A 27,602-nucleotide genomic window follows, 5' to 3' on the forward strand; every position below is an offset into this window, starting at 1 on the left:
CATGTCAAAGGAAGCTATACAGAGGAAATAAGGAGTTAAAAAGATGACCTGGGGAATCAGGAAAGAAAGATACTACATACAGAAGGAGCAACATATGCAAAGTTATAGGTTAAACGCATGGTGCATTCAGGAAACTAATTTACTCAATATGGCCAGAGTGCATGAATAGTAGAAACAGGTGAGGCCACTATGTTTTGCTAAGATATATGGACTTTATCCTTCTATTGGGAACAAAATAAGCCTTTTAATCAGAAGAGGGAAATGTTCATATTTGCTTTTTATTTTATTATTATTATTATTATTATTATTAATGTTTCTTTATTTTTAAGACAGAGAGAGACAGACCCTAAGCAGGGGAGGGGCAGAGAGAGAGGGAGACACAGAATCCGAAGCTGGCTCCAGGCTCCAAGCTGTCAGCACAGAGCCTGACGTGGTGCTCAAACTCATGGACCATGACATCATGACCTGAGCCTAAGTTGGATGCTTAACTGACTGAGCCACCCAGGTTCCCCTATTTTTTTTTTATTACTTTTTAAAAAGTTTATTTATTTATTTTTAGAGAGAGAGAGAGAGAGAGAGAGCACGAATGGGATAGGGGGAAGAGAGAGAGGGAAAGAGAATTCCAAGCAGGCTCTGCATGGTCAGCACAGAGCCCAGCATGGGGCTCAGTCTCACAAATGATGAGATCATGACCTGAGCCAAATGCTCAACTGAATGTGGCACCCAGGTGCCCCCATTTTCTTTTTAAAGAAAAGATTATTTAAGCAATGGTATGATCGGTGGGTTAGATGGAGAATATGGAGAAAGATAAATAGGCAATTATTACAATAATCCTGATGAAAGAAGGGTGCCTCAGTTAAGGCAATAGTGGAAGTATTGGAATAGAGCAAGATTCAAGATATATTTTTAAATGGAAGAGTCAAACAAACAAACAACTTGACTACCTGGATGGGGGGATGAGGGCGACAAAAAGCTCTAGGTTGATCCTAGGTTATTGGTCCCTGGATGCCATTATTAAATATCCACAAAATAGAAGGACAGGTTTTTAGAAGAAGCAAGGTTAAAAGATAGTTTAGCTAGGAGATGTTGAGTTTAAGGGCTTGTGGGACAGCCAAGGTGAAGATGTCCTATAGAGAATCAGCTTAAAGTTTAGGAACAAAGTCTGAGCTAGAGACTAACATTTAGAAGATAGTAACATTTAGCTGAAGTAGTCATGATGCCAAGGGATGTATGAAATTGTCCAGGGGTTAACATATAAAGTGCAAATTAACAGAATCTTAAGGAATGGTAACGTTTAAAGGAGCAGGCAGAGGAAGTAGAACCAAGGAAGAATGTTACCACAGAAGCCAAAGAAGGAGAACATTCCAAGGTGGAAATGACCAAAAGTATCAAATGCCATAAATATCAAGTTATGTGAGCATAAAAAGTGTCCACTGAACTTGCAACTAAGAAGTAATTGGCAACTGTGGCCGGAGCAGTTAGTTAAGACCAGAGTTAAGACCAAAGGGAACGGAGGAGTGAGTAGGAAGATAAGGCTGTGGAGAAACTATATGACGATGTACTCTTTCAGTAAAGTTGGCTGTTCATCATTTCTACATACCCATGAGGGGCTGCTTTGCATTTTTCTTTTTTTAAAGAACAAATAAACCTTTTTATAAAGAGATTCTAATAATAGAAAAAATAACAATAACAATGAAACAACAATGGCAACAGTTAATATTTATTTATATAGTGTTCACTTTGTACCAAGCACTAGTCTAAGAACTTTACATTAATTATCTCATTTAATCTGCACGTAACCCTATGAGTTAAGTGTATTATTATTCTCATTTTATAAAAGGCATTTAGAGGTTAAGATCTAGGGTTCAAACCCAGACAGTCTGGCCCACAGTCAATGTTCTTTACACTACATTACATTAGAGTTAGAAGCCACAGCATCTGAGTCAAAGAGCCTCATACAGAACAGGAGCTCAATTTTTTTTTCCAATTAGGTAATGAATTTATTCAAACCTTACATGATATATTATCTCCCTTCTCCTTCCAAGAGAGAAAGAGGGAAAATTCCTCTAAGCCTAAAATTAAGCTCTTAATATCTATTTGGGGGGGGGCGGTGATACTGAATTTTCAAAAGACTAGGGAACCTAATGGGTTAGCAGGCAAGAGATCTGAATTTTAGTCCAATTCTGCCTCTTAACAACTATTTACCTTTGGACAAATCAACTAATGAGGCTATCCTTCAGTTTTCCCCTGTATAAAATAGATATGATAATTCCTGATCCATATAACTCACAATGTTATTATGAGGATCTAATATAAATACATGAAAGTGCTTAGAAAAAAATTTAAGTGCCATATAATCTGAGATTTTATGATGTAGTAACATAAGCACCAAAAAGAGCCAGCTGGGGGCAGTAGGATGCAACACTTTAGATCCTTGGATGTGGTGGATCAGGTTGGCTCAGGCAGAAAGAAAGGCTAAAAATATACCTAACTTCTCAAAAGGGAAACTTGTCAGTCTGCTTAATTCTGCTTCATAACCCATCTTGGAAATCTCAAAATGAAGCATAATGACAGCATTAGAATAGCACCTTTCATCTCTTCACTCTAGCTGAATCTGTCCGCAGTTCACAATTGAGGAGCCCATTTGTTAAAAAGAAAGTGAATTTGCAAACTCCAAGCAACATGGAGACAATGAAGTGGACATCTAATCACACAAATTTCTTCAGTTCTGAGAGTCAAAACAGTCTGAAAAGATGGTGGTTCACTTCTTTGATATGGTGACAATGTGACATGGAAAGCCTGACTTCAGGAGCCACTGAGGTTTCCTAATTGAGGGTCAGGCAGAAAAGACTATGATGAAAAGGCCGTATCTGCATTCTCTCTAGGCCAGGCTAAGCCAGGACCCTTGATTCTGGTTTGGAAAAACACATATTTACTCTTTTCAGCATGTCTCAGGACCTGAGAAATCCACAGACCAAGGCAGAGGGTGGAGAGCAGAAGAGAAAGGTGAGACAAGGTGAGGAATCACACCATTAGTAGGCTCTGGTTTTTTCAACCAACATGGAAGAAGCACAAACCAGGACCAGAGAAGGAAATTAAAGGGAGTTTATTGTTACAGCCTGTTCCTCTTGCCTGCTTTTGGTGAATATTTTTAGAAGGGGCTGATAGGCCTCTGGGCCTTTAGAAACCGTAACTTCTCAATGTCTCAAGACCTTTGCATATGTAAGTAAAGGAAGTTCGAGATCTGCCAACAAGGAAGACTTCTAAGTTGCTACATACCCTGTGTGCCCATTAGTTGGAATGTTCACTTCCCCATAAGCAACTCCCAGTGCTGGCTCAGCTGGTGTCCTCTGAACAAATCCCTCTGTGCGAAGCAGAGGCAAAAGCAATTGCACTAGCACATTCAGTTTCTCAACACCTGCTTTGCTTTGTTTTCTTCCAGACCACTCCCTTGACCGGCTCTACAAAACAACCTAAGGCATTGGCAGTGTATTTAAATAACCTACTAGAGAGAGTTTTACACTTTTTATTGCTGTTCTTTTAAACTTTCAAGTTCAGAAAACTATAATATAAGCCAGTCAAGTGTCATAGGTACTTTGGTAACTCTTATTGACGGATCCCCAACTTTATCTACACCAAAACCTGCCTTTCCTTCTCCTGTCTAATAAAATATTATAACAGGGGCGCCTGGGTGGCGCAGTCGGTTAAGCGTCCGACTTCAGCCAGGTCACGATCTCACGGTGTGTGAGTTCGAGCCCCGCGTCGGGCTCTGGGCTGATGGCTCAGAGCCTGGAGCCTGTTTCCGATTCTGTGTCTCCCTCTCTCTCTGACCCTCCCCCGTTCATGCTCTGTCTCTCTCTGTCCCAAAAATAAATAAACGTTGAAAAAAAAAAATTTAAAATATTATAACAGAGTTTCTACCATTTCATTTGTGTTTGATACTTGATTTCATTAAAGACTCTTCATAAAAGCAGTAAATAAATAAATGTGTGTTGGAGACTAACAATATTATGTATGCAAGAAATCATACGTCGATACCATAAAAAATCACCAATGGGTCAGATTAGTGGACACTCAGTTCTCCACTCAGGAATATCAATTAAAATTACTTCTATCTCATTTATTGAGCACTTCTCTGCCTCCTGTCACCCCCATATGACAGTAAGAACTTATCAGTTTACATCAGCATTATTTTCCCCAGTGATTAGAAGAGTGCACTCCACATAGTAAATGTGGGTATATAAAGATGAATAACAGTTTATATACACCTTAAAGATGTCCAGTGAAAGACACAGATGTAAGTAAATAATACCAATAACCCTTTAGTAGAGGTAAATACTTCAGGTATGAAAGTAGAAACTGACTCTCCTTGAGTTTGGAAAATTTCAGAGAGTGTGGTAACATCCAACAGAGAGTTGGATCCTAAAAGATAGCTGGGAGTTGTGTAGGCTGAGAATATGGCTCTTCCCATGTATCCCTATAGGCTCTCATGGTACTAGTTCAGACACAGACAGACACATAAACATACCCACACAGAGAATATTCTGGAGCAGCAGTAGGTTACCTCTCCTTAAGGTAACACTCACTACACCCAGGGCTCCTATTCCCAATTCTTGTTGATTTTAGTCAGCTATAGTAGGCTCACCCAATCATAACCATCAGAAGAATAAGACAAAAGGGTTACTTTTTTTTTAACTTTGAATTATCAATCTACTGATACCTGCAACAAACAAGCTTGTCTCTAAACATTGGTTCAAAGGCATATCCAGAGGCTCTGAAGAAAATATCAACTGTAAGAACTGTTACTCCTTTTAGAAAAACCTACCCAACTGGCCTAGAGCTAGGGAACTCACCCAAGGCAGATAAATATGCTGCCATCTAACTACCACAGATCATTTGCTGCCACTTAATTAGCAGGGCTGTCCTGAGGAAGATCTATCCATCTCTTTATCCATCCACCTACACAAACACTGAAAAAGTATTATATGAAAACACAAACCTAAGTGGGGCCAGTCTCTGCTCTTAGTTCACAGTCCAGTCTAGCCTAGTTCACAGTCCAGTTGAGATGATAATCAACTAAATTTTTTTTTCACACAAGACAATAACCTCATATATCCTATACAGAAATATCATTTTAAGAGTAATGTAAAAACTGTGTGGGAAAGTCAGGAGCTGAAGCCAGGAGAATAGTTAGGAGGCTTCTGGAATCATCCAAGTGGGAAGAAGTAACAAAAGCCTGAATAGGACAATGACAGCAAGAATGGAAAGGAGGTTAATATCTGGAGACATCTTAGAGGTAGAAGCAACAGGGTTTGATGTTTAATCAAAAGCAGGGAGTAATTAAAAAGAAATAAGGTATACAAAGTATGCCTAGCATAGGGCTCAGCTCATTCTCCCCACTGTCAAGATTTTATCTTCATAATCCATCTCTTGGGTTATTCCACTAGCTGTCTAACTAGTCTTCTTGTCCCTTTCTTGAACAGACTTAGCCCTCATTCCAATCCTTTTTCCATAATACACCACAAATAATCTTTCTGAAATGCCAATCTAAAGCCAATCCCTGTTAAAATTATTCAGTGATGCCCTATTTCTCTTAGGATAAAACCCACAACCCTTACTTAGCATGGCATAAGAAACCTTTCACCCCTGCTTATAAAGGTCTGATCCCTGCTTACTTGCACATTTGTGCACATTGCTGTTTGTTGTTGTTGTTGTTGTTGTTGTTGTTGTTTTACCTGGAATACCCTTCCCTCACCCAGGCCTGGCTAAATCACTCATTGTCGAGGATTCAGTTCCATTTCATGGAAGCCCATATGTAGAACTAGGAATAAGAAACACATTTTTTTGAAAAAGGAACACGTAGATAAAGTGCAGAGATTGGTAGTTATTCCTTTTCTTTCTCCTGAATAAGGTATAAGTAGAGAGAGGGGATGAAACTAAAAAGTAAAGGGGCAGTACAGTATAATGGTAAAGCCTACATACTACAGAGTTAGACTGCCTAGGATTGAATCTAACCTCTGACAAGCTGTGTAACCCTGGGTTGGTTATTCAATTTCTTTAACACTCATCTATAAAATGGGAATAAGAATAGTATCTAATGACAACAACCAAAAAGATTAGTACCTAACCTACAGAGTTATGAAGATTCAATGAGTTGATGTATAAAATGCTTAGACCAATATCAAAGAAAGTTCTCAGTATATGTCAGTTGCTGTCTATTGCTGTTATTATTTATTATTATAAATATACACTATTTTTAGATAAGTTCTGAAACAGCACGATGAAATGTCTATAGTTAATTTGTCAGACCATGGCAGTACTAAAGGTTTATAGGTAAAGGTATACTATGATATGTTATGTGTTGAATTATGTCTCCCCAAAAGATATGCTCAAGTCCTAACCTCTGGTACCTGTGAATGTGACCTTATTGGGAAATAGGGTCTTTGCAGATAGAATTGAATAAAGATGGGGTCATACTGGAGTAGAGCAGACCCTTAGCCCAATAGGATTGGTATCTTTATAAAAAGAGGAGAAGAGACACAGACACAGGGGGAATGTTATGTAATAAGGGAGGCAAAGATGTGAATGATAAAAGTGACACATCTGTAAGCCAACAGATACCACCAGAAGCTAGGAAGAGGCAAGGAAGGATCTTACCCTAGAGCTTTCAGAGAGACAGCATGGCCCTGCCAACACTTTGATTTTGGACTTCCAACCTTCAGAATTGTAAAACTGTAAAAGAATAATTTCTGTTGTTATAAGCCACCCACATTGTGGTGCTTTTTTATGGCAGCCCTAGGAAACTAATACATGCACAAAACTACATTTTAGAAAGATCATGCTGACAGCAGGATAGAGGAGTAACTAGAGGAAGGTCTGGAGGGTACTGCAACAGTAGAGATGAGAGGTGACCAAATGCCTGACTTAGAGTGCTATTATTATAAGCATGAGAGGGTGAGCTAGAGTTAGAATATGCAGAGACAGAATCTAAAGGAGATAGCAACTGAGTGGTAAATATCAGAACTGAAGGAAAAGAGTTAAAGACAACTCAAAGATTCCAAATTTAGGTGTTCAGAGAAGCAATGGGAAGAGATCCTATAATCGTAGGTGCTGTCAGTAAGTCAGAAACAGATCAGAAATCAGTATTAGTGTCAAATCAGTATCGGCTAAATCAGTGACTTGTGAAACCTCTGTTCTTTGGATGAGCCCTCTACAGATGAGGGCCTGGGCCCCGACCTAGTTTTCACTGAAGCCCAACAATGCCATTGTGCTGGCCACTGTATGTCTTTTGGTCGGCTCCAAACACAAAGGCTAGCAGACATCCCATCCTGCTGGCTTGGTTTAAAGAAGAAAAGAAAGCTTTGTTACTGCCTTGGGTAATTTCAGGACAGGCATCCCAAGAGCGCCCTGTGGGAGGCTTGTGCTCCAAAAGAGGCTCCTGTTCTCAGCTCGAAGTTCCACAGCCACTACAAGCATATATCCCTACATCTGCCAAGGTCCGAGTTTGCCACTGTTCAGGAGATCCACCAGAGCTGCCTGACTGAAGCAGTCAGTAGTAATGAACTGACCCAAAGGGAAAGGGAACCTAAAAAGTATTTCAGAATATTTAAATGTTTCATTCTACCTTCATATATGCTTATCTACTGCCAGAATATTCCTCTTTCTTTTCATAGCTTTGTTAATTCTTATTTATCCTTCTAAACCTAGTTCGAATCTTTTATTTTGGAAAGCATTTCCTAATACCTCATCCTATACTTTGTGCCATTTATCCCTCTGTACATATTTCTACTATTGCTTATCACATTGTACTATAACCTTGATGGCAGGGACCAGGTCTTTCTCAACTTTGTAAGCCCAGTATCCAGTGAAGTAAAAATAAATTGTTGTATGAACAAATGAATGATTGAGTACATTGAAATAAATGGAGGCAGGTTTTAAGTTCTCGCTCCTTAGAAGCCATCCCAATTCTAGTCATTAATGTAATTTAAGATCAAAAAGAAGTATGCTTTTAGAGAATTTTTCTGACAACACCATCCAAAATAAATATTTAATAATGCCTACTATCTGGCAGACACTATGGTAGCATTGGATATAAAGTGAAATATAAAACAGTACATTTAGCTGCTCAGATATGAAATTCTGAGGATATTTTTTATCACCCTCTTGGTAAACTCCTTAAAGTGGTCAAAATCACACAGACTTTAAAAATATAAGTAAGATATCTTTTTGGAAATTATGGAAGATATTTATTTTATCAGCAACTGAAAGGTAAGTAGAAGAGGCCATAAAGATATCTCCCCCTCTTCTTTCATACTTCCCATAGACAGACACTTAGTATGACCCCATTCACTGCTTAAAGAACATGTTTGTTTAACATACCTGAAATAGTACAAGTGTTTTTCTAAGATGTAAGCTACTATAAACATCAAAATGAATGTTTCCCCACAAGATTAAAAGAAGTATGATTAATCTTTCCCCACAGATTTTTAACTCTTACAACAAATATCTCATAATCAAAATCAAATATGTTTAAATAAAGTAAACATTAGAAGATAAATCTGTAGAACAAATCTTCTCAAAGGAATAAACTAATAAATAATAAGACTATTCTCTTTACCCTGTGAAGCTCTACTAGCAATCAATAGTTTCAGACATGATTTCAGATCGGCCCAGGGCTCCTGACCACTCCATCCAGTCTGCTTTCCTATACCCAAATATTGGTTTTATGCTTAAAATGATTCTTTTCTCCAGCTTGCCACACCAAATCTACTACAACCCTGTACTCTGCAGATCCACATAGGAATCTTTTGACATTGACCTGATGATTGGGCTCGGTCAGAGTGAACAAAGCAATCCATTAAAGAAGACACACACACCCTGTCTCCCCACCAGATCTGAGGAATAGGGACTTGACAGTGGACAAAATGAAAATAGAAACCAGAAGAAGTTAAGTTTCTAATTAAGGTGATTTATATAAAAGGAATGCCATCCTCAAATGAACCAACCATTTCTTCTACCTATTCTGCCTATATTAGCATACCACTTAGCCTCAGAATAAGGAATAAATCAAGCAAAAGTTAAAGGAAGCAAACTACAAGTTCAAATAGTATCTTCTAGTGGCAAATGGTAGGTAAAGGGATAGAAAGGGAGGAAAGATTTCTAACTTGCTATGTGGAAGACAGCTTCCCAGCCCAATAGTCCCTCCAAATGCAGACAGAAATCTCCAAAGGCTAAGAGTCAAATAGGTAACTAAATACCCTCACATTCACAAAAATTCATGATCTCTACTAGCAGTTATCAAAAGAAGGGGTGGGGAAAGAGGACCCAGCCAGTTCTGGTTTTACTGCAGAGAAAACAGACCTGAGGTCTGGTGTATATGTAAGTATCTACATCCTAAAACAAGAAAGGAGAGCCTTTTCTCTTCCTTGGTTTTAAACCATCTCAAATGTCAGAATGATATGCCCTCTTTAATGAGAAAGTGAGAAAAATCAGATGGTTAATCTTCAGTGAATTAAGTTTATATTTATTTTACCAATTTGTTCAAAATTATCTTTCCTCTGTCAGACGCTGGGACTCTCTGGGAAGCAGCTAATACTAGTCTAAGGCCAACTCTCAATTTAAGCAAAGCAGCAGACCTGGATATGATGCCACTCAGAAGGGTTTGGGGAATTCTAAATTGTAAAAAAAAGAATTTCTAAATGACTAAAAGCAGAGAATGAGCATAGCATTGAATTCTGAAACCCTTTCCAAATAAATTCAGAAGATCCTGACATTTCATTTCATAAGTTCATTGAAAAATAGGTTTAATACTATGCCTAGATCAGTGTCTGGTAAAGTAGGCCCTCATAAATACTTGTTGAATGAATTAATGAGTGAAGTGTCCCTAACCATCTACTATATACAGGGATTCCATCCCCATTCTCTATGAGTCAGCTCTTATCAGCTACTTCAGTCTTTAGAGCTTAAACCAGGAAAGTCTTGCCCAAGTAAGGGCCTTAAGATGGGCTAAGACAAAGACTGGGTCTGGTCTTCTATAGTGAAGAGACTAGGCCGATAATAGCATTATGTTTAAAAAAAAAAAAGTTCTCAGGTAATACAGGTCATATACGCACAACAGAGGGAGAGGTATTCTAGCTGTACTCTCCAAGTTTTCCACATCTCAGTAAATAACACCACCACCACCTACCTAGAAACTGTGACCATTTCATTTCTCATTCTCATTCTTCAAAAAACAAATTTTTTTTAATGTTTATTTATTTTTGAGAGAGAGACAGACCAAGCATGAGCAGGGGAGGGGCAGAGAGAGCGGAGACATAGAATCTGAAGCAGGCTCCAGGCTCTGAGCTGTCAGCACAGAGCTGATGTGGGGCTCAAACTCATGGACTGTGAGATCATGACCTGAGCTGAAGTCTGACGCTTAACCGACTAAGCCACCCAGGCGCCCCTCTCATTCTCCTTCTTATCAAAGTCACAATCAGGATCTTGTGCTTCTATTTCCAAGACAGATCTTTAAACATTTTCATGGATATCACCCCAGTTCAAACCACCCACATCTCTCACATAATCTCTAAATTTCTCCTTCTGTTCTCCTTGCCCTTACTTTTGCCCCTCAACAATCTATTCTCCCTAGAGTAGCCAAATTACTATTTTTAAAATGCAAATTGTATCATTTACTTTCCTATCTAAAATCTTTCAATGGCTTCCTGCTGTATTTAAAATAAATTTCAAAATCCTTACCATGCCCTAAGGCCTTGCATGATCTAGTCTCTATTTCCCAAAATTTTAATGTTCTTCTATCTGATCTTCATGAATGCCTCCTTACCTTTTAGGTGTTCTCAGAAAAGGATTTTGATGACCTTATGTACAGGATAAGTTAGTCAATATCACAATATATACATTACACTGTCCTTATTTATCTCACTTGCCATGATGGATAGAACATTTTTTCACAAGTGCATACTCATAGGGAAAACAATGCTCAAGGCTACAAAATAACAATATGACAGAATGGATCTGAAAGGCAATCCATTCTATCCCCACATTATACATTTTCCTACTATAACATCCTTGTAAGTGGCCAAAGCAACCCATATTAGCTTCGTCAAGAGAAACAGGTAAAAAGAGTAAGTAAGAACCACACTAAACACAACTGTCCTCCTAACTGTGGTGCCCTCTGGCTAACACTCTAGCCTCCCAGCATCTAACAACATTGTCTTTAGCTTTCCTAGTGACAATTCCTGAAGAAGCCCAACTAATTCTTCTAACCTAACTCCTACCTCTTCAATGACCTGTTACCTGTTTCTTGCTAGTAGTAAACAAAACAGAAAAGGTCCCAGTCCTCATGGAAGTAATATAGGGGAAAGAGAGGGACAATAAACAAACATTCATATAAATGAAGAATTATAAGATGTACTACAATGAAAAAGGAAAGAATGCTATCAAAGAAAATAAGAAGCCAACTCACAGTCTGGATGTGGGAGGTCAATTAGAAAAAGCCACTCTAGTGAAGTGAAAATTTAAACTATGACTTAAAAATTGAGTTAAGTAGGTAAAAAGTGGGAGAATTGCTTTCCAAATATTATTTAATCTAATTCTCAGTTTCTTCTTACATAAAATAACAGTAATAGTGGCTATATCTCAGAGGGTTGTCATAAGGATGAAAAAAGAAAATACATGTAACACAACATTCAAGAAATATTAACTATTTCTTTAATGAGTACATCTGATTTTATAATCAGAAAAAAGCTTATTTTTAAATGTCATAAATAAAGGGTCCTTGATACTGCCAACTACAATAAATTATTGGTTTAAAAAGATGAAATATTTTCTTATCCAAAATTTTAGCTAACTTATCAGGTAATATGACTATTATTTGTATTTCTAAAAGTCCAGTGCTCAATTCTGTTCTTTCTGGGTGTACCAGAAATACATGTTTGACTGACTAGTTAATCTGAATGGAAAATAAATTGTTGAACAAATTAGTTACAGAGTCAAAGGACAACTATGCAAGAGGTCTTATAATTTATAATTAATCAATACAAAAGCATTCGCAAGGCAAGAGCTTATGCATATAAGCTCTAAAATACATTTTAAAAATCTATTAAAAAATTTTTTTAGGGGGCGCCTGGGTGGCTCAGTTAAGCATCTGACTTCGGCTCAGGTCATAATCTCACATATCCAATGAACTCAAGCCCCACTTCTGGTGAGTCCCACTTATCTCTCTCTCTCTGCCCCTCACTTACTTGCACTCTCTCTGTCTCTGTCTCTCTCTCTCTCTCTCTCAAAAAATAAGTAAATAAATGAAATGAAAAAAATTGTTAATGTTTATTTAATGTTTACTGACTTAATGTTTATTAATGAGAGAGTGAATGCAGGCATGGGAGGGGCAGAGAGAGAGGGGAACGGAGTATCCAAAGCTCTGCACCAACAGCAGGGAGCCCGATGCGGGACATGAACCCACAAACCAGGAGATCATGACCTGAGTGGAATGCTTAACCTACTGAGTCACCCAGGCACCCCTAAATAATTTTTTAAGTTTATTTATTTTGAGAAAGAGAGAGAGAAAGAGAGAGAGAGAGAGAGAGAGAGAGAGAGAGAGAGTGTGTGTGCACACGTGCAGGCATGCACACGCTAAATGGGGAGGGACAGAAAGAGAGAACCTAAGCAAGCTCTGCAATGTCAGCTCCGAGCTGGTGCAGAGCCTGATGTGGGGCTTGAACTCACAAACCTGAGAAATCATGACCTGAGCCAAAATCAAGAGTCTGATGCTTAACCAAATGAGCCACCCAGGTTCCCTTAAAAGAAATTTTTAAAAGAAAATTCACCTCTACTTCACTTTTTAAATGGCATAAAACATGCTTCCTTTTCCCCCATTCAATCAGTCAGTATCTATAGTGTCTTATAATACAAGGTACTGCTGGGAAATCACAGATATGCAGATGAGTAAAATACTATCCCTATAATAACCAGCAACTAATTTGTTTTATGAAGCACTTTCATCTCATTTGAACGTTGCAACACCCTGAAACATTCTTGTTATCTTTTTTTTTTTTTTTTAATAAACCAGGAAATCAACCCTAGAGAATTTAAATAATTTGCCTATGGTTACTCAACTAGTAATAGTGGGGCCTGACATTTTATCTGAGCATTTTGACCCCAAAGCCTGGGTTCCTTCTACTCTGGAAACTTACATTTACATAGAGAAACCAAAGCAAAAATAACTTCAATACATGGCAGAATGTGTAATAAGAGAGGTACACACACAGACACAGACATACAGACAAACACAAAAACTATTCAGGAGAAGAAGATCAATGGAGGGGAACATTATGACCAAATTTGGCGAGGAGAGGGGAGCAAGCACTGGCAAAGAAAGAATCAGAAAAGGTTTTATGGAGGGGTGCCTGGGTGGCTCAGTCGGTTGGGCGGCCGACTTCGGCTCAGGTCACGATCTCGCAGTCCGTGAGTTCGAGCCCCGCGTCAGGCTCTGGGCTGATGGCTCAGAGCCTGGAGCCTGCTTCCAATTCTGTGTCTCCCTCTCTCTCTGCCCCTCCCCTGTTCATGCTCTGTCTCTCTCTGTCTCAAAAATAAATAAACGTTAAAAAAAAAAAAAAAAAAAAAGAAAAGGTTTTATGGAGAAATAAGTGGACTTTGAGCCAAGTCCTGAAGGGAGAGAAGATTTCTATACAGGATAAAGGGGAAGAGTACATCCTAGGATGAAGAAATATGAATAAGGAGGCAAAAAAAAAAAAAAAAAAAAAAACATAGACCGTGTTTAGTAAACACATGAAAACCAGTTTGTTTGAATAACAAAGTATTCATTAAAGAAGAGGAGACCTAGCAGAAAAAAGGCAAGATGATGTTAGAGCACAGAGGACTACAATACCAAGCTAAGAGTTTATCCTGAATTCCATGTTTTAACCCTAGCTGTATATCAGAATAACCTAAGAACTTATTTTTTTATATATAAAGTTTATTTATTTAGTTAGGGAGAGAGTACACGAGCCGGGCAGGGGAAGAGAGAGAGGAGAGATAGAGAATACCAAGCAGGTTCTGCACTGTCAGTGCAGAGCCCAATGCAGGACTCAAACAAAACTGCAAGATCATGATCTGAAGTGAAACCAAGAGTCAGACGCTTAACTGACTGAACCACCCAGGCACCCCCTATGGAGTATATTAATTTATTTTTAAATACAGGTGCCTAGGCCTCCGCCAAGACTTTAATTCAGTGGGTCTTGTGTGAGGTTCTGGCATCTACACTTTCTAAAAAGCTCCTAAGCAATTCTGGTAAGCAACTAAGGTTATAAAACTACACTGTAGGGGCATCAGGGTGGCTCAGTTAAGCATCCGACTGTTGGTTTTGGCTGGGGTCATGATCTCACATTTCGTGGGTTCAAGCTCCATGTTGGGCTCTGCACTGATAATGTGGAACCTGGTTGGGATTCTCTCTCTCTGTCTCTCTCTCTCTCTCAAAAATAAATAAATAAAAATTTAAAAAAACTATACTGTAATCAATGAAGAAATCACTGAAGGTTTTGAGCCAGAAAATGCCACTGATTATTCATTTATTCATTCAATCAACAAATATGATAAGCAGCTATCATTTGTCAGGCACTATGCTAGGAATCAACTGGTATCAGTGTAAACAAAATGGTCCTTGCCATTAAGGAATTTATAATCTACAAATGCAAACAGTGAATAAAAATCAATGATAAGTATTATTGTAATATGGAAACATATAGGAGAGATACCTAACCTTATGAGATCAGAAAAGACTTCTGAGAGAGAATAATATATGTAAGCTGGATTCTAAAGGTTAAGTAGGAGTTGGCTAGGCCAATGGGAGATGGAGAGGTTGTGTTATAGGCAGAGGGAAGAACTAGTACAGAGGATCAGAGGTGGAAAGGGTCATGTCCCATTTGTGGAATGAAAGAGGTTAATAACTGTGGTGCATAACTGAGACAGGAGCAAAGAGGTCAGAGAAGTGAGCAGTGAGGCCACACAGACAAGCAGAAGTAGGATTAGATGTTTTGACTTGACCCTGAGGGCAATGAAGAGCTATAGAAGGGTTTATGCAGGGAGAAACAAAATTAGATTTGTATTAAACATGGTGTTTATGTCCATCAAATGGATGAATGGGTAAGTAAAATGTGGTATACATTTACAATGGAATATTTTTCATCCTTAAAAAGGAAGAAAATCCCATCACATGTTTACAACATTGATGAACCTTTAGGACATTATGCTAAGTGAAATAAGCCCGTCACAAAAAGACAAATGCTATATGAGTCCACTTCTATGAGGTACCTGGAGCAGTCAAAATCACAGAAACAGAAAGTAGAAGATGAAAAAGATCTGGAGATCTGTTGCACAATAATGTAAACATATTTAATACTATTGAACTGTACACTTAAAGATGGCTAAGATGGTTAAAAAACAGATTTGTATTTTAGAAGGACCACTCGACTGGCAACATGGACAGTATGGATTTTAGGTGAGGAAGAAGACTGATAGACTAGTCAGGTTACTGCAAGATGATGGCAGAGGAACTGGTGTAAAGTGAATGGATTCAAGATAGTAAGAAGATAAAGTGGACAGGACATTGTGATTGATAAGATAGAAAATGGGAAAGGTCAGGGATGAAGGAAAAGAGAACTATCAGCTAAGATAGTAGAAAAGCTAAGCGCTATATTAATACTTTTACAAGTCATTACTTAAACATTTATGAAGCAGATACTTGTGCCATGTACCAGAAGGCTTTAGGCAATTGTTCTGCCACCTTCATAGACCAGCTTCTCTTTTTCGAAGTTCAGCTAAACTGGCCTTTGACACAAAGTGTCTGCTTAGTAATTATTTGTTGAGTAGAAAATAAATATAATAGGGGCGCCTGGGTGGCGCAGTCGGTTAAGCGTCCGACTTCAGCCAGGTCACGATCTCGCGCTCCGTGAGTTCGAGCCCCGCGTCGGGCTCTGGGCTGATGGCTCAGAGCCTGGAGCCTGTTTCCCATTCTGTGTCTCCCTCTCTCTCTGCCCCTCCCCTGTTCATGCTCTGTCTCTCTCTGTCCCAAAAATAAATAAACGTTGAAAAAAAAAAAAAAGAAAATAAAATAAATATAATCAAAAATAAATAAATAAATAAATAAATAAATAAATAAATAAACAAACATAAGCAATTACTACAGGAAAGTGAAATGTGCTAAAATGGCATGTTGAGGATAGAAATGTTTATGATTCACTTTGGAAATTGTTGATCTAAGAATTTACTATATAGGCAAATAATGGTGACCGTGATAGCAAGAAAAGACCAACCTAAAGAACAAGTAAACATAGAAAATGCAGATAGTGGGGGCGCCTGGGTGGCTCAGTCCGTTAAGACTCCGACTTCAGCTCAGGTCATGATCTCACAGTACTTGAGTTCGAGCCCCATGTAGGGCTCTGTGCTGACAGCTGGGAGCCTGGAGCCTGCTTCAGATTCTGTGTCTCCCTCTCTCTCTGCCCCTCCCCCGCTCATGCTCTGTCTCTCTCTCTCTCTGTCAAAAAATAAATAAACATAAAAAAATTTTTTTTAAAAAGAAAGTACAGATAGTGATGATGTATCAGGTGTAGGAATGCTGAAATGGAATACCAGGTATGTATGAGAGGTATATTGGGAAACCACCCTCCTTCCACTGTCTTCATTCTTGCTACAGTATCCAAAGTAGGAACAGCTCTCAAGTGCCTACATAGACCCACCTGTGAATGATACCACTTATCAAATTAAGAAAAGTACACTTGTCAAAACTTCTGTTAAAAACTGGTTTAGCCTAAACTCAAAAAGAGCTCTATGAATTCAGCTGCCACACTAGTCTCACAGTCATGGAGAGGATCAGGAGAAAGATTAGCTAGAAATCCCCTAAAGCACTTTTCTAAATCCTCCAGCTATATTATCACTACCAACACTGAGAAAAAATTCATCAAATGGATGGCCAAAACAACCTGGAAAGAGGCAAATGTCTTTGTGCAAACAGACTAACTGCTGTAAATCCAAGTGTTGGGAAGCAGTATCCATTCATTCATCCATTTATCCATTTGCTCAACTAGTATTTATTGCATGCCTTTATGTGCCAGTTGCTGACGATCCAGTAGTGAATAAAATAACCAAACCCAAGGAGCTTAAAGTCTGGTAAACACAGGATTACAGTGAGCCAGAACTTGATTCAAATTCCAGCTCCACTACTCAGCTAAAGAGATCTTAAATTCTCTGCCCTCCTCTCTCTTTCCCTCTCTCTCTCTCTATATATATAGATAGATAGATATCTATGGATAGATAGATATCTATTATATATAATAGATATATATATCTATTATAGATATATATATCTATATATAGATATCTATATATATCTATATATATAGATATCTATATATAGATATCTATATATATCTATATATAGATATCTATATATATAGATATCTATATATATAGATATATATCTATATATCTATTATATATCTATTATATATAATAGATATTATATATAATAGATATCTATCCATAGATATCCATAGATAGATATCTATTATATATAATAGATATATATGGTAAAAAAAAAAAAAAAACGGGGTGCTTGGCTGACTCAGTCAGTGGAGCACACAACTCTTGATCATGGGGTCATGAGTTTGAGGCCCATGTTGGGTGTAGAGAAAAGAAAAAAAAAAAAAGAAAAGAAAAGGAGAGGAGAGGAGAAAGAAAGACAACTTAATTAATAATATTTTCATTATTATTACCCAAGAAGTAAGTAATACAACAGTTGAAAAATGCCTCCTTCCAAATCAGTGGAATGTTTTCTAGTGAAAAAGCTAATAAACAGGAACTGAACAAGTAAGGTATCACTCAGAGTACTCCTTGGAATCCCTGTGCTCTATAAAGTTATCTCCACTTGGATGTCCAATAAATATTTCAAACTCAATCTATTCACAAGTGACATCTCAGGGTGCCTGGGTGGCTCAGTCAGTTAAGCATCCAGCTCTTGACTTCAGCTCAGGTCATAATCTCATGGTTAGTGGGTTCAAGCCCCGCATCAGATTCTGTACTAACAGTACGGCTTGGGATTCTGTCTCCCTCTCTCTCTGCCTCTCCCCTGCTAACTCTTCTCTATATCTCAAAAATAAATAAAAATAAACTTAAAAAAAAAAAAACCTGACCTCTCAATCATCTTCCATCTCGTATCCTATAGTCTTCCCCCTCTCCATTAATAGAAACTCTATCCAAAGTTTTTGTTTTTGTTCTGACCAAAAATCTCAGAGCTATCCTTGAGTCCCTTTATCTTCTCACAGCCCATACCCAACGCATCAGGAAAGCCTCGTTTACTCTCAAAATAGATCCAGAATCAACAGAAGCACAGCTACTACTACAACTACAACTCTGGTCCAAGTTACCATCATCTCTCACCCTTTCTGCATAGTCTTTATTTCTTGTACAGACTCTATTGCAATAGTCACTTAACTAGTCTTCCTGCTTTCACCCTTGCCTGCTTTTCAGTCTATTCACCTCACAGTAGCCAGAGTGATCTTTTTAAAAGATAAGTCACATAATGTCATACCTCTACTCAAAAACCCCAAAGACTTCACAGTTCCTGAGTAAAAGCTGAAGTTCTTACAATGGTCTATAAGACCATGTGATCTGATCCCACATTTCCTCTCTGACTCACATCTACTATACTTTTCACTTCCTCCTCTGCAGCCATATCACCTTCCTTGGAGTTCTTCAACCATACCAGGCACATTTCTGCCTCCATGTCTTTGTCCTTGTTGTTCCCACTTCCTAGAACACTCTTTCCCCAGATGTTCATGTAGCTAATTCCCTTAATTCCTTAATTTTTGTTTCTTCTGTGAGACCTCCCCTGTCCATATAGTGAAACTGCAAACGCACCCACAGCACTTAAACCATATATATTCCAATTTGTTTTCCTGTTTAGTCTAACTCCTCTACCCACCCCCTGCTGATTACAATGTAAATTCCATGAGGGAAAAGATTATTTTTTGTTCATTATTACATTCCCAATACCTGGAATAGTGCTAGATACATAGTAGGAGCACAATAAACATTTTTAGAATGAGTAAATGAGCCAGAAACAAGTTAGCAAGTCAGGGGAAAACTGCCTTAAGAATAAAGTAAACTAGGGGCGCCTGGGTGGCTCAGTCGGTTGAGCGTCCGACTTCGGCTCAGGTCATGATCTCACAGCTTGTGAGTTCGAGCCCCACGTCGGGCTCTGTGCTGACAGCTCAGAGCCTGGAGCCTGCTTCTGCTTCTGTGTCTCCCTCTCTCTCTGCCCCTAACCCACTCACATTCTGTCTCTGTCTCTCTCAAAAATAAATAAACATTAAAAAAAATTTAAAAAAAAAAGAATAAAGTAAACTAAATGAACTCTTCTATTATTTGTGGGTTAGACTGCCAACCTCAAATTCTTGTTTTTCAAATGTCATAGGGAGTTACCAAAAATAAGGGCAGAAAACATGAGCCACAATTTATTTAGAGATTTTTTATTACTAAATGACCAAACCAAAAAACTTTAATAAAAGTTACCTTTTTCAAAAGTAAAGATGCCAACACGTATTTACAGAAATGCTTTTAGCTATTTTTACAAGTATAAATGAAATAAACTTCTGGTTATGAAAGAACTTGAGATGTGGCATTTCATACTATTTGTGACCTTGGGCTCTTTCCACTGGGGCTAATTCAGCTTTCTCAGAGTTGGGTCTACACTAAACAACCTACTCTAAACACATCCTAAACATATACTATGAGCCTAGTCACACAAAGCATTATCATTGACCCTATTTAGGAGACTGAGGTCCATTAGAGAGCCTGGGATTTGACATAACTTGGAAAGTGGGAGTGAGAAGAGATATAAGGGCATCCCAGGCCCTAGAAGGCACATCTAAGGCCAGCAGGTGTAGAAGACAGCAGAAGACCCACCTAACTAAAGGGAGAGCTATGTATTCTGAAATAAAATAGTCTAGAATGCTACACAGAAGTTTTAAAACAGAAGCATCACATTATCAAAGTATGCCTAATGGATTATTTGAGTACTGATATACCATACTGAAGCAAAGAAAGACTAGAGACAGGAAAAACAGCCATAAAGTCTTTGTAGAATCAAGGCATGGAATAACATCATGGCAAGAATGCAGAGAAAGGAGAATCAGACATCACAAAGAAAATAAGAGGATTGGGAACTGATTAAATTCAAGAGATGAGAAAATGTAAAAACTAATTCTGTTTGGAGGAATAAGTATTCTAACAATAGAAAATGGTAAGATTGAAGAATGACCTAACAGAGCTATGTTCTATTTGAAATACTAGTAACATAATTGAATGGAAAACAGGAGATGACAGAAAAAAAGAATATGAAGTATAACGAGTAACAACTATCAAAATATATGGATATCTAAGAGTTAACAGCATGGAATAATGGCTGGATATTTAAAAAGAGCTTTTGGGGTACCTGCGTGGCTCAGTTGGTTGAGCATCCGACTTTGGCTCAGGTCATGATCTCACAGTTTGTGGATTGAAGCCCTGAGTTGGGCCCTGTGCTGACAGTGCGGAGCCTGCTTGGGGTCCTCTCTCTCTCTCTCTCTCTCTCTCTCTCTGCCCCTCCCCTGCTTGAGCTCTCTCTCTCTTTCAAAAATAAACATTAAAAAAAAAAAAAAAAAAAAAAGCAAAGAGGTTAGAGTGGAAGAGAGCCAAAGCATAAGAGACTCTTAAAAACTGAGAACAGGGGCGCCTGGGTGGCGCAGTCGGTTAAGCGTCCGACTTCAGCCAGGTCACGATCTCGCGGTCCGGGAGTTCGAGCCCCGCGTCAGGCTCTGGGCTGATGGCTCAGAGCCTGGAGCCGTTTCCGGTTCTGTGTCTCCCTCTCTCTCTGCCCCTCCCCCGTTCATGCTCTGTCTCTCTCTGTCCCAAAAATAAATAAACGTTGAAAAAAAAAATTTTTAAAAAAAACAAAACTGAGAACAAACTGAGGGTTGATGGGGGGTGGGAGGGAGGAGAGGGTGGGTGATGGGTATTGAGGAGGGCACCTTTTGGGATGAGCACTGGGTGTTGTATGGAAACCAATTTGACAATAAACTTCATATATTGGAAAAAAAAAAACCCTAAAAAAAAAAAAAAAAAGCTTTTAAGGAAGGACATAGTAAGAAATTTCTTACTACCCCAGTCACTAAACACTGAGTCCCTGAAAGACATTGCAGTGGAATAAAAATGGTCAGTGAGATGTAGAGTCTGATAATTCCCCTCCCTATGAATCAGATCTGACCAACAGAATGCAGCTTAAGTGACATTCTGGAACTTCCAAAGGTATGTCATAAGAAATCTTTCAGTTTTCACTTGGGTGGCTTATACCTCTCGCCAGTCACCACATAAAAAGTCTATCTTGAGATCGCCAAGCTGTGGGAAGCTCAAGCCATATGGAGATGACCCAGAGAATGAGACACCATGTAGTGAAAGACAGGGGCCAAAACACCTTCATTCACTGTGGCACCAGGCATACGAATGAAGCAGCCATCCTGGAAGTGGGTCCTCTAGCTGACACATGAGCATCAGAGACCTAGCAAAGCTCTTCCAAATTCCTGACCTACAAAATCATAAGCAAAATAAAATGGTTGTTTTAAATTACTGAGTTTTAGGGTAGTTTGTTATACAGCAATAAATAGGGAAATAGGTTTATTTTTTTATCTTGATAAGTCCCGAGCCTAGCAGAATACCTAGCCTACAGCAAATTCACTCCAAATGTTATGTGTAAAGTGAACCTCTTTCTTCCCTTGCAGTTCACATCCTGTCATTTCTTCTTTTTTTTTTTAATTTTTTTTTTTAACGTTTATTTATTTTTGAGACAGAGAGAGACAGAGCATGAACGGGGGAGGGTCAGAGAGAGAGGGAGACACAGAATCTGAAACAGGCTCCAGGCTCTGAGCGGTCAGCACAGAGCCTGACGCGGGGCTCGAACTCACGGACCGCGAGATCGTGACCTGAGCTGAAGTCGGACGCTTAACCGACTGAGCCACCCAGGCGCCCCATGTCATTTCTTCTACACCCATCATTCCTTTAGAAGTCCTGGGTCACAGGGGCAATCATTGTTGGCACATCTGGAATGTTCTCTTAACTATTATGTAGTAGTAAAGGCCCCCCCGCAAAGCCACCCCAAGCTTGAAAGATGGGCATGGCTATGCTGTCAAAGTTAACCCAAGGCAGGCACCAGACAACATCGCATCTGGCTCAAGGTAAATAAGGCCAACATAATACTCTGTACTGGGCTACACAGAAACAAAAAAGAAAGAAGCAGACACAACTAATAGCAATATCACTGCACACCAAGAAACTGGAATCGGGGTCTGGCTGCTCATTTTTATAAATAATGCATGAGTTTGGTCACTGAACCGACAGAGTTTCCTTTCATTGTAAGCTCTCTGATTATATAAGGCTTCTTATAAGTCTGACAAGAAACAACACATATCAACCCACATAAACAAGGAATTTTCAAAGTAACTATTCTTTTAAAAAGAAAGAAGGTGTACAATGGGGGTGGAAATGGTGAGTGAGAAGAGGATGAGGGCTATGTGAATAAAAAGTTCTTTTCAGCCGCCTGCGGGGCTGATCCATTCCCTCGTGAGCTAAGAGTGTTTCTTCTTTTTTTTCCTAATGTTTATTTTATTTTTGAGACAGAGAGCACAAGCAGGAAGGGCAGAGAGTGGGGGAACAGAGGAGCTGAAGCAAGCGGGCTCTCTACTGACAGCAGAGAACCCGGGGCAGGGCTGGAACTCACAAATTGTGAGATCATGACCTGAGCCAAAGTCGGACTTTTTTTTTTTTTTAACATTTATTTATTTTTGAGACAGAGAGAGACAGAACATGAATGGGGAGGGTCAGAGAGAGAGGGAGACACAGAATCTGAAACAAGCTCCAGGTTCTGAGCTGTCAGCACAGAGCCCAACTCGGGGCTCAAACTCACGGACCACAAGATCATGACCTGAGCCAAAGTCGGGCGCCTAACCGACTGAGCCACCCAGGCGCCCCTTGAATTTTTTTTTTTTTAACGTTTATTTATTTTTGCAAAGTCGGACATTTAACCAACAGAGCCACCTAGGTGCCCCTGGAGTCTTTTTTTTTTTTTAATTTTTAAAAATGTTTTTATTATTTCTGAAGGAGAGAGAGACAGAGCATGAGCAGGGGAGGAGCAGAGAGAGAAGGAGACATAGAATTTGAAGCAGGCTCCAGGCTCTAAGCTGTCAGCACAGAGCCCGATGCGGGGCTCAAACTCACAAACTGGGAGATCATGACCTGAGCCAAAGTCGGGAGCTTAACCGACTGAACCACCCAGGCGCCCCTGGAATGTTTCTTTCAGTACCAAGTATCTGCCTGACTGAGGTCACTTTGCTGTAAAGAGAATGAATCACCTCACTAGGTCAAGTAATTGCTGAGTTGTTCTTACTGGCACAGTGGGGAGAAAAAGCATAATTTCTCCTAGAAAAGGCAAGAGAGACCCCAAAATATCTGCCAAGCAATTCTTTTCTTTTGCTGACTCTTTTGACCAGAGAGTACTGTCACTTGAGATCCCTACCCGACAATCTTATATTCCACTCATTCCCAAATTTCCAATCTTCTAGGCGCTGAAAGGTCCTGCACAAAGAAGCCCCTTAGACTGTTTGATTATGAGGATATTTCTCTCTTTGTGCCTTTCTTAACAAGCTTAAGAAGAAGGCATTATGAGATGACACATACTCTGTCTGGAAGAAACTCTCTCTTGTCTGTCTTTGACAATCTCCCACACCTCCATCTTGGATATGGAAGAGAAAACATATAGCATGTAAGTTGGTGGCAGCTACTTTTTGAGTAGAATGACATCCAACCTTAGGATGAAGTTGACAATATAAAGACAGAGTGAAGAGACAGAAAGACGTGGGGCCTCTTAATAACATTTGGCTGCTGAATTAAACCAACCCTTAACCTAATAAAACTGCTGGAATTCCAGTTATATGAGTCATTTTGTTGTTTAAGGCTTTGTGACTATTTTCCATTACTTGCCAACCAAACACATTCTAATATATCCAATAACCAGGAAATATCTTTACCAAATAACAAAAAATATATAAATAGAATCAAATTCTACAAATACTATACATGCTACACATACAAGAACATGTGGGGAATAAATATGCATAAGTGCTTAGCACTGTGGGGAATAGATAAGTGAATTAAGGACAGTGTGTTAAAATGGAATGGGTATAGGCTTTGAAGTCAAATGAATCTGGATCCAAATCCTACTTTGGGAATTCATTTAATTTCTCTAAGCCTAGTTTTCTCACTATAAAATGGAGAAAATATGACTACAGAATTGTGAATTATACCTAATATATAAAGCATTTTTTTAAATGAGAGAAAGTCTTTACACTCAATTAGAGTAGAAAAGACAAATAATTATGATCTGCTAATTGGGATATTTATCGGGTATGGGAAAGTGCAACAGTGGTTCCAGTTCTTCACCCTTTATGGAATCTATGCCCTCTGACATATAACTTTGCAGTATGCTCCCAATGTGGACTCAGGCATGTGACTTGTTTTGTCCAATGGGGATGTTGGCCAAGCAAACTTGAATATAGGCAGAATCATGAAAAGCACTTATGCAAATGGCTGGCATACTCTTGCTATTCTGGTATCATCATGTCCAGGCTAGTCCGCTGGTCCCAGAAGAAGGATGAGAAGCAGCTAGAGCAAAGCGGTCCCAGCAAAGCCCAACCTAGATCAGACTACCGGATGACCTGACAGATGCATGAATGAGCCCAAGTGAGACTAGCAGAAGTGCTCAACTTGCAGATGTACAAGAAATAAATGTTTATTGTTGTATTCTTTTGAGGTTTTATGCTTGGACATTATATAGCAATAGTTAACTAATAATACAAAGGGTTATATTTTCTGTCTTTAAAAACTGAAGATTTCCACTTCCTTGATACTCATGACCAAATGAAAGACAATGTTAGGTCTCCTGAGTCAAAGAAATACTTATGGAACACTCCTATTTGATACATGAAATTTAAAAGGTTCTGTTTGATCTTTTATCAAACTGTTTTCTCTATAACAAACAACTCGTTTGCTTAAAAACTCAGAAGTCTATACTTACTACAGGTAAAACTACCGGTGGTAGTTAGTAGTACCTGTCTGATTATTCCAAGTTCAGTTAATGTCTACAATTACAAACAATACTCACAGAAATGGTTAAAGCCTAAAAAAGTCCAGATCACTACTGTATACGAGAAGTACTCTTCCTAATAATATCAACACTTTACAGGCACTAACAAGAGCTATGTTTGTCTACTGTAATTATTGAAAAATTCTTTTAAGAGAAGTAAAGAATGGTGTTCACATTATTGTAAAGAGCAGGCATTCCACCAATCAAGAGTTCCATCCAAGTTCCCAATGCTGTGCTAGATGTTAGTAGTAATTTATTTTTATAATCCTTCGTGAAACCAAAAGTGTGCTGCCAAATTCAATTCTAAGACAAACATGTGAGTCCTCAGATATCTATGCCATAACGGCCCTTGGGGATCCCCTTCTGAAAATAACCAGTAACATTTGGATATTTGGCCAAAATGACCATCAGCCTATTAACATCACAATAAAAATTATAAGTTATGCCAATGTCTGATTAATGATACTGGAAATATACACTCTTTCACAAAGCAGGCACTGTATGTTGTATATGGCTATAACAAGCTAACAAACACAGAGAATATTACTTAAGTGCAACATGGCCAAAAGAATGCTGCATTAAGAGCATTCATTTCTGCCATTTCGACTACACTCCACTTCTAAATTTACAACTTGATCACAGATTTTTCTTTTAATGTTTATTTAGTTTGAGAGAAAGAGAGAGAGAGAGAGAGAGAGAGAGAGAGAGAGCAAGTGGGGCAGGGGCAAAGAGAGAGGGAGACACAGAATCCAAAGCAGGCTCCAGGCTCTGAGCTGTCAGCGCAGAGCCCGATGTGGGGCTCAAACTCACAAACTGCAAGATCATGACCTGAGCCTAAGTTGGATGCTTAACTGACTAAGCCACCCAGGCGCTCCGTGATCACAGATTTTAAAGCATGTTCTTTGTCAGAAAAACCAACATACAAGCCCTTCCAGTAAACTGACATTTCAGAGAACAACGATACAAACATGGAGTACAACAAATACTTTAACAATTATTAGTGTCAGAGCTCTGGCAGAAAGCTTGAGAGAAGGAGAGAGTTTTGTCTTTGAAGAATTTGTAGACTCACTTCTGAGAAAAGAAATACACAGAAAATGTTTTTGATCTGAAATGCTGGTTATGGGCGGGTTCATTTGTAAAAATTTAGTGAGCTGTACACATTTCATATGTTATAACATTTCTGTTATGTCACACTTCAATAAAAAGGTTTTTTTTTAAGTTTATTTATTTTTGAGAGAGAGAGAAAGTGCAAGTCGGAGAGGGGCAGACAATGAGGGAAAAAGAGAATCCCAAGTAAGCTGTACGCTGTCAGCGTGGAGCATGATGTGGGGCTTGAATCCACAAGCCATGAGATCATGACCTGAGCTGAAGTCAGACACTTAACCCACTCAGCCATCCAGGCATACCCAATAAAAAGTTTCTAAAATTTTTAATAACATTAACCACAGAATTGAACTAAGTATCAAATGAAAAATATTGACAATTTAAGGAGTTTGGGAGGGACCAGTCATTGCTAATAATAAAAGCTGTAACAGTTAAAATGTACTAAGCAATTACTATATGCCAGCCACTGTGCTAAATAAGCATTTTATATTTCATCCTCACAAAATCCCTGTGAGGTCATCCTCTTATCAGTAGGATCTGCTACAATTACTGACTCCCTCCTTCTTGAAACTCCTTCCTTTCCATTCCAGGCCAATACACGCTAGTGGTTTCTCTTCCTACCTCACTAACCACTCCCTCTCAAAATGTCTTCTCCTCAGACTTTTAAAATTAAATACTTTAGGATTCAGCTATTGGTCCTCTTTTCTATCTAGACTCCCTGGAACAGATACTATTATTTTTTTATTCCCATTTTACAGACAACACCACTGAGACACAGAGAAATTCAAACCTAGGCAATCAAGACTTCAGAGTCCATGCTCTTAACCACCTCATTATTCTGCCTTCTTTGGCCTCCCATATAAGAGGCAGGACAGAACTATACACATTCCACATTCTGGTGCCCTCAGTAACTGAGAAAAGAGACACAGAGTGAGGTACATGGGACCTTCCTTTATCAGATATTAGGGACAAATATAGGGCACCAAGCCAGCAGGAAACCAATACTTGCAAATTCTGTTAAACAATTTTCCTTCCTAAGTTTCTTCACTTTGTATTTTGATACTTACTTCCTAAGGAGGAATGTGAATACATTCTAGAACATAGACTCTTAAATCTAGATGCTCATTTGAATAATCTTGGGGAGCTTTAAGAACACATATGGGCCCTATGAAGACCTACAAAGCCTAGAAGATTCCAGGAAGCTGTGTTTCTGAGAAGGATCCAAGTAAATTCTGAGTTGATAGCTCAGTACCTAAGTTTAGGAAGCCTTTGTTCT

General features: G+C 38.8%; 1 protein-coding gene and 1 long non-coding RNA gene across 3 annotated transcripts in view; one reads left to right on the plus strand and one right to left on the minus strand.

Annotated features, from left to right (window-relative positions):
- The window catches only part of TESK2 (testis associated actin remodelling kinase 2), a 135,688-nt gene that overhangs the window by 13,029 nt on the left and 95,057 nt on the right, over window positions 1-27,602 (minus strand). The window lies entirely within an intron of this gene.
- On the plus strand, window positions 12,774-13,820 carry LOC123597794. Its single transcript, XR_006712263.1, has 2 exons — window positions 12,774-13,386; window positions 13,627-13,820. It is a non-coding gene; the product is annotated as an uncharacterized LOC123597794 (long non-coding RNA).

The sequence above is a fragment of the Leopardus geoffroyi genome, chromosome C1 (assembly GCF_018350155.1).
Source record: "Leopardus geoffroyi isolate Oge1 chromosome C1, O.geoffroyi_Oge1_pat1.0, whole genome shotgun sequence".
Classification (NCBI taxonomy): Eukaryota; Metazoa; Chordata; class Mammalia; order Carnivora; family Felidae; genus Leopardus; species Leopardus geoffroyi.